Source organism: Sinocyclocheilus rhinocerous, unplaced genomic scaffold (genome assembly GCF_001515625.1).
Source record: "Sinocyclocheilus rhinocerous isolate Xijiao unplaced genomic scaffold, SAMN03320098_v1.1 scaffold173, whole genome shotgun sequence".
Taxonomy (NCBI): domain Eukaryota; kingdom Metazoa; phylum Chordata; class Actinopteri; order Cypriniformes; family Cyprinidae; genus Sinocyclocheilus; species Sinocyclocheilus rhinocerous.
Window position 1 is genome coordinate 901,298 of NW_015645056.1, and position 8,438 is coordinate 909,735.

The following is an 8,438-nucleotide window of genomic DNA, read 5'->3' on the forward strand; positions in this document are numbered from 1 at the left end:
AAACCAGAGAAACCTGCAACATTATAAACCATCTCAGGATGAGCTGTGAGAATGAGAAAGTGGAATTACACATTAAATTCAAATGAAACTAAACTGAAAAAGGTGTAAGTGTATGTCTTACAGTAATTTGCTGTTGACAGATGCCATCATTCCGCAGAATCTAATACTGTCATAATCGTATAATCCTATATGCTTTACAATGGTAGAGTTTGCTTAAATGCATATGTTCCATATACATAATGTACACAACAAGAAATAATTTGAACAGTATTACAAATCCATTTGTTGATGTTAATTGTCCACATTCTCAGCTCTGGGTTGCATTTCCCAAAAGCATCGTATTTGATCATACAAAACATTGGCATCGGTGTTCTCTATGATCTACTGAGGCTTATAAAGCTTTTTGAAAGCATAGGTCTTGCTAGTCTGTCCATATCATTCTATGCATTTCTTTATATTTATAACATTTATCAAATGTTCTTCTTTTCTCATGAAGCTCCATGTTTTTCCTACATCCTTCTCTGTTTTTCTAGAGCCAGATCAGTAAACAGTTTGGTGTCTATTGACACAGCTTCATCTGTGGCCCCAGAGACATCAAGTCAGGGGACGGTAGCCAGGGTGACAAAACCCAGTGCAATGGAGTCAAAAAGCACAGGTATACCTTTGGTTTCATGTGAATTGGTTTCCTATCTCATTTTAAAACATGTATTTTTTTTACACTGCATATAAAAAAGGCCAGTTTACAGTGTTTGCAGATGATTATTATTGTTGTTGCTGCTGCTTAATCGTGCTGTTAAAAGCTGTTGTTTAGCTGAGTAAAACCATATTTCATTACTTAGCTACATGAAGTATATAATTATGGTCACATTATCAATCAATCATAATGACATAAGCCCCAAGACAGAGCCTTGTGGCACTCCATACTATTAAATTTATTTTAGGTTTGACCTAAATCACTCAAACAAAGTGGTAGTGAATCGAAAGATAGGATCTAAAATAGACTAGCATAACAACATTTCTCCAGCCTGTTGAGCAGAGTGTCGTGATCTATGGCATCTGTATTATGATGGGCCCCACATCGTGACCAAAAACATAATAGTAATAATAGGTTGGACAGTTGGTTTCCTAGTATTTAGACCAGTGTTCTTCAATCTTTAATCAGGTTCAGGTTGGTGAAATGAGTGATGATGCAAGGATATATATAATAGTATATCATATTGAGTGTTGCATTGTTGGTTTCACCTATCACATTTACATTTATTCACTTACATTTACATTTATTCATACATTCGTAGACCTACATCATGTAGCCTTCAATTTAATTTGGACAGCTACAGGAACCAGTGCAATGAGACCCAAAAGAGGAACATTTATAGTTTGTACTAGTGAAATATTATTTAATTTACATACTTTCTTATGATGCTTACATGGATCTGCAAGTTGTGATTTAAGGCATAAATTATCTGCTCCCTTCTTGGTTACAGGGTTACGGGGTTAAGCCTGGTTTATACTTAACCTCATTGCAGCATTGCTCTGTGTCATGCAGCGATTGATTGATTTTTGTTGATAGAACTACTGTAAAGTTACTCAATGTGAACTTATTGTTTATTGAACTGTTGTGTATCAGCAGTATCACATCTGCCATCGTACTATTGATCTGAATATCAGCATGGCTGTGATTACATTAAGAAGTGCTTATATTAAGAACAACAGCAATATTGCTTAAATATACTGGCTGGAATACATGTTTGCATTTGGTGTTCTCTGATTACCTGTGCAGTTCTGAACTCATAGAGAAATGTTTTTCACTCTCCATGTTGGAATAGGTCAGCTCTTCCTGCTGCAATGTTCTCACGAAACAATGTCAGTATGTGGAGCGTTCTCAAAAAATGCATTGGGATGGTAAGTCAAATATGGCTATATATGCATAAATATGTTTGCATTGTTAGGTTTACATGATGTAAGCAGTGCTCCGGTTTGAAAAGTGGATCTGCTGCTGATTTTTTTAACTGATTTGAGCTGAATAATGACACTACTGTCTTCAGTAGAGCTGCTTGAACTGAACTTGTTTTATAATTCATGAACTGTGCACAGTTATTAAACTGAACAGATGAACTTTTTTACAAAACAATATGTATTATGAAGCGCTATAGAGTAAAGTTGACTCGAGTTCTGATGTAAAAGCAGTCTGTTAATCAATTATTCTCATCTTTAAATCTTCGCAGGAACTGTCTAAAATCACAATGCCGGTGATTTTTAACGAGCCTTTGAGTTTTCTTCAGAGATTGACTGAATACATGGAGCACACATACCTCATCCAGAAGGCCAGCGCTTCACAAGACTCCATCCACAGAATGAAGGTAAATATATTTTTTTTAGCCCAAGAAACCCTTGGTGAGTAGAGAAATAGAGCAGGGACCTACTGAGTAAAACAGTGTTGAATTTAAGCCTGGCCTATATTAACATGCATATGGTACCATTAATGTATTCCAGAGTGATGTTTGCATCGCAAAGCCATTAAAAGGATTATGACCATTAAAATTATTATGATGGTGACAAGAATTTGGATTTTATGTGGATTTTATGTTTTTAAATGGGAGAGACCATGAAAATTAGCTTCAGTTTCTTAACTTCAGCTTTGGTTAAGAATCATTTTATAATTAGATTTCTCATAAAATTGTCTTTTAGGTCAAACAATAACAGGTAGGTGCAAATCATATAGATTACGGCTAAGACCTGAATTTAATATGCTTTCATTTAAATACCTTCATTATACAGAATTTGCATCATGCAAATTGTATGTAATCTTATCTAAATACAACACACATTATATTTTAGTACTGAATAACTATTACATCAATGAAATTTTAGCTCAAAAAAATTACATTAATTTTGACTATAAGCAAAAGATCTGATTTATAATTATACTCAATAAACCTGATATGGCTCAAACACAATCACTACTAAAACTCTATGGTCTCTACAAGCAATTTTGCATGTTTACATAATCTTTAATTGTCATCTATACAAAAGGGGATTTTGTTTGAGTGATTGTTGGGTTGAAACCTTTGCTACTGTTATGGAAAACATGAGTTGATTTGAGACTGTATGAAGTGTTTTGGTAGTTTTAGTTCATTTTGAATGTGAAATGTACTGCTGTGCCAAGCTGAAAGTTGGTTAGTAGAACTTTGTGAAGTGTTTTGAAAAAGTGACCTAAGTATTAAGAAATGTGTTTTAGTGATTGTAAAAAACTGTACTCTGTTGGTAATATCATGATTCTTTGGTTTTTCAGTGTGTGGCAGCTTTTGCTGTGTCAGCTGTGGCCTCGCAGTGGGAGAGGACGGGAAAACCCTTCAACCCGCTGCTCGGAGAAACCTACGAGCTGCTCAGGTCAGTGTTTCACATCAACTGATCAGTTATGAGCGAACACATTAATGTTTCATATGAACTGTCAGTGTTTTTGTGTCATCAGAGAGGATCTGGGCTTCAGATGGGTCTCTGAGCAGGTCAGTCATCATCCGCCGGTCAGTGCCTTCCACGCCGAGGGCATAAAGAGCGACTTCATGTTTCATGGCTCCATTTATCCAAAACTCAAATTCTGGGGAAAGAGTGTGGAGGCCGAACCGCGTGGAATCATCACCCTAGAGCTTCCTCTGTGAGTCATTCACTGCCTTACATGTATAGCAGTAAACACGTGGAGCATGTGTTTATTCAACATACTGTATGTATGTAAATTCAACTACACGATTGACTTATGTATTGTTAATTTGTTGTTTTTCAGCCACAATGAAGCCTACACCTGGACCAACCCGACCTGTTTTTAGCCCAAGAAACCCTTGGTGAGTAGAGAAATAGAGCAGGGACCTACTGAGTAAAACAGTGTTGAATTTAAGCCTGGCCTATATTAACATGCATATGGTACCATTAATGTATTCCAGAGTGATGTTTGCATCGCAAAGCCATTAAAAGGATTATGATGGGGACAAGAATTTGGATTTTACGTGGATTTTATGTTTTTAAATGGGAGAGACCATGAAAATTAGCTTGAGTTTCTTAACTTCAGCTTTGGTTAAGATTCATTTTAGAATTAGATTTCTCATAAAATTGTCTTTTAGGTCAAACAATAACAGGTAGGTGCAAATCATATAGATTACGGATTGTCCTCTAATTTGACAAATTAAGGTTTGAAAAGAACAACTAATATGTGACCCTGGAGCACAAAAGCAGTCTTAAGTCGCTGGGGTATATTTGTAGCAATAGCCAACAATACATTGTATGGGTCAAAATTATAGATTTTTCTTTTATGCCAAAAATCATAAGGATATTAAGTTAAGATCATGTTCCATGAAGATATTTTGTAAATTTCCTACCGTAAATATATCAAAACTTAATTTTTGATTAGTAATATGCATTGCTAAGAACTTCATTTGGACAATTTTAAAGGCGATTTTCTCAATATTTAGATTTTTTTTGCACCCTCAGATTCCAGATTTACAAATAGTTGTATCTCGGCCAAATATTGTCCTATCATAACAAACCATACATCAATGGAAGCTTATTTATTCAGCTTTCAGATGATGTATAAATCTCAATTTCGAAAAATTGACCCTTATGACTGGTTTTGTGGTCCAGGGTCACATATGGAAGACATACAAGGTCCACAAATGATTTTACTGTGCTTTTTATCAGAACTGGGGAAAGATGTTGTTTGACTTTCAAACCGTGTGGCATCTTTGGAAAAGAGTTGCATAAAGTGGAAGGATACATTCTTGATAAAAGGTATGTAAACACTACTAAAATGACAGATATCTGATGTTATTTCTGATTCAATTTGATATGACTGTAGTGTGGTGTAGTGCAGTATGTAAAGTTAGCTCTGGTCCACTACTGTGATTTGATTGGATATATAGTGAGTAACATTTTGATCTTCCACTTCAGACATTCTACTGACTGTAAGTAATTTTGCAAGTACATGTCAACTTATTTTACTAACCCAAACCTAACCTAACGGTCTACTAATACTCTAATGAGAGGTAGTTGACATGTAGTTGCAAAGTTACTAATAGTTAGTAGAATGTCTAAAGTGGACTATCAAAGCGTAACCTTTACTTTTTGTATCACTTTGCTTGTCTGTGTTCAAATATTAATGCATGATCATATTCTGGATCCCTTAACCCTACCTAATACATAAACATTGGGCGAATCAGACCATTTAAGATTACAACATTGTAATCTTGATTGTGTTACAACAACCCAAAGAGCCAAATTCCACAAAGAGGCCCAGGACAACAAGACAACGTCATAAATCTGTCCACGATACCCTGGCGCCACGAGTCTGATGCACGTCCACCAACTAGCAGCTTTGAGCAGCTCACAGCATTAACACAACATAAAACTTATTGATAATTCCAACTCAGGAAGGAGTTTGTAAAATTTGGGGCAAGTAACCAAGATTAATGGTCAAAGAGAAGCACAGCATGACCATCACATGTAAATCCATGATAGAAATCACGAGCTAAAGACTTTAACTTCGTTGGGTGGTTTCCCCCACCCAGGACAAAGACCAGGCTTCTTCTAGACCTTTTGACCTTTTGTTCCTCACAAAGCACAGAGGCCCTGTTTACACCTGGTATTAACATGCGTTTTCGCTGCTAAAGACCGCCTTCTCTCAGCCTACTGACCAAACATGTAATCATTGTGGGACGTGATGCTGGGAAGCGCGCTTGTCAAACGGGATTTAAACTTTGCCGGGTTGAACTAGAAAGTTTATTTCGAAGCGCTAACGCGAGTCCACCTTGGCAAGGTCTTGCGGCTAACACTGCAGAAACAAAAGCGGCTGCTCTCCTCGTCTTTTTCCATCATCTCATTTTGCGAGTATACGACGAGTATACGATCAAAATAACTGAAAAAGCCCATACATAAACATGCACAGCACGTTGTGGAGCATCTCTTTAGTTACTTGTGTTCCCTTAAAACACCTAAAATGTTACCAAAAGCATAAATAAATGTACATCAGTAAATGGCCACATGTTCTTTATATCTGTCCAGCAAAAAAAAGATCTGTGCTCTGTATGGCAAGTGGACGGAGTGCTTGTATTCTGTGGATCCAGCGACATTTGATGCTCACAGAAAATCTGACACAAAGCGCTCTGAGAAGGACAGGAAGGGAAGCACACAGGTGACTGATAATGATCACGATCATACCGCATGCATTTGATTTGACATTTAATTTGTGGCATTTATTAACATTAATCAATGTCTAATGTAATGTGCTGTACAAATGTTGCTGACATGCAGAATTGGGGTCTTTTGCAGAGTAATAATGCGGATGAAGAGCCGGATGAAATGCCTCCTCCAGAAGCCGAGACAGTGCAGGTGATTGCAGGAAGTGAGCTGATCTGGAGGATATCACCGCGGCCAGACAACTCCAGAAAAGTATGCGGAATATGCCATCATTTATCAACACACACTCTTGTTATTGTGATGTGATCCATTACCAAACATCATATAATTACCATTTTAGCATTAAATATAATTTGGGCTCGAGATGAGCACCAGTGCTTTTTAAGTGGCCACAATGATTGGTTATAATGTAACTTCTTACTGAATTAGAATCTGAACTACAATGAATTTTCTGAATTAGAATCAATTTGTGCCTCTGATTCCTTGAGATTCATTTCTAGTATGAGGGCCCTATTGGAGGGGTTTGTATTGGCTATGGGACACACACACACACACACACACATTAGGGCTGTCAGTTTAACGCGTTAACTTAATTAATTAGTTATGAAAAAATAACGCGATTAAAATGTTTTAACGCAGTTAACGCCCCCGCCCCCTGACCTGTACGTCATCTTACATTTCATACAGTTGACTGCTGACAAATATGATGCAGTTATGGCCTAATATTCCACATATTGGGGCAAAAATGCTCCTGTATGAGTTTTTGTCTCACATATCACATGATAAGCGATATCACACAAGCTTAATATTATGTTATATTTTAAACACAATATTGTCTGTTTTTGCTCAGTTTTGCCAAAAAAATAACACCTATAAAGCCACAGTAGAAGTGTTGTGCATGTGTGAGGAACAGCGGTGTTAGTTTCTGAATGAATCCGCGTTTTGAACAAATCTAATGAATAAATAACTCATAAAGACATTTACCGCCACCTGCTGGCAGTTTTAGTTTCTTATTTAGAGTATTATTTCCCCATAAGACTCCCATATACATATATATATATATATATATAAACACTTTAAAGGGATAGTTGAGCCAAAAAAAAAAAGTCTGAATGACTTACTTTCTTTTGTGAACATAAAATAAGGTATTTTGAAGACTGTTGGTAAAAAGCTGTTTTGGTTACCAATGACTTCCATTGCATGAATGAAAAAATAATGAAACATTCAAGATGTTTCTCAAATTATCTTCTTTTATGTTCCATAGTTTATGTTAGCCATTGTAGCCCAAACATTTATGTGTAATAAATTTTATGTTGAATCCAATAAAATATTTATTTCTAAAGCTACTATTTGAAATGTCTACGTAATACGTAATACTACGTAATACCAAAAAAAAAAAAAAAAAAGTTTGAGTTTGCAAGAGGGCAATTCTAAAAACAGTGAGGCTGTGAAAGTGACTAGGGAGTAGGTGAGTTTGTTAAACACAGACCGTAACCAAAAACCAATTCAAAAAACGTATTGACTTCAGAAGTGCTAAAATGCTAAATCCCTTCAAATGATTACATCATTAAAAAATACTGTATGCAATCTCTTCAGCACTCTATAATAACAAATATGCATAATGACAAAAAAGGTCTGTATGATGCATAAGTACATAGACAATGATTTTTTTTTTTATTATTATTATATGCATTACAGTTTTTTTCGATTGCTAAATGACAGTGGGCACAACTGGAGCTACATGTGCAAAACTCTAACTACAGTCTGCACAGCAGCAGTTCATGTGGACCAAACTCTAGTTCGTTTTTCATTGCTTGAACACATATATTGTTTTGTGGCATATTGTCACTCATTTTCTTTTTTTTTTTTTCTTTCTTTCTTTCTTTCTTTCTGTCAGTACTATGCTTTCACATCATTCGCTCTGCAGTTGAATGAGCTGGATGCAGAGATGGAGCAGGTTCTTCCACAGACAGACTGTCGTCTGAGACCTGATATCAGAACCCTGGAGAATGGAGACATAGGTACATCGACCTCTTATTGACTCATGATGAAATACATTCATTCAACCAGTAAACTCACAACCACTGCAGATTCATTTACAGTCTTCGCAACAAATGCAATGCTATACATTATCTTCAGCTCATGCATTACTCTAGTGTCATGCTCTAGTGTTTGAGCTACATTTTGAACATTTGCATAAAGGTATTTAAACATTGTGTGTGTGTGTGTGTGTGTGTGTGTGCGTGTTTGTGTTT

At 36.2% G+C, this 8,438-nt stretch overlaps 1 pseudogene; it reads left to right on the forward strand.

Annotated features, from left to right (window-relative positions):
• Window positions 1-566: 566 nt before the first annotated feature.
• Window positions 567-8,438, forward strand: part of LOC107705140 (oxysterol-binding protein-related protein 1-like) — a 9,569-nt pseudogene continuing 1,697 nt past the window's right edge.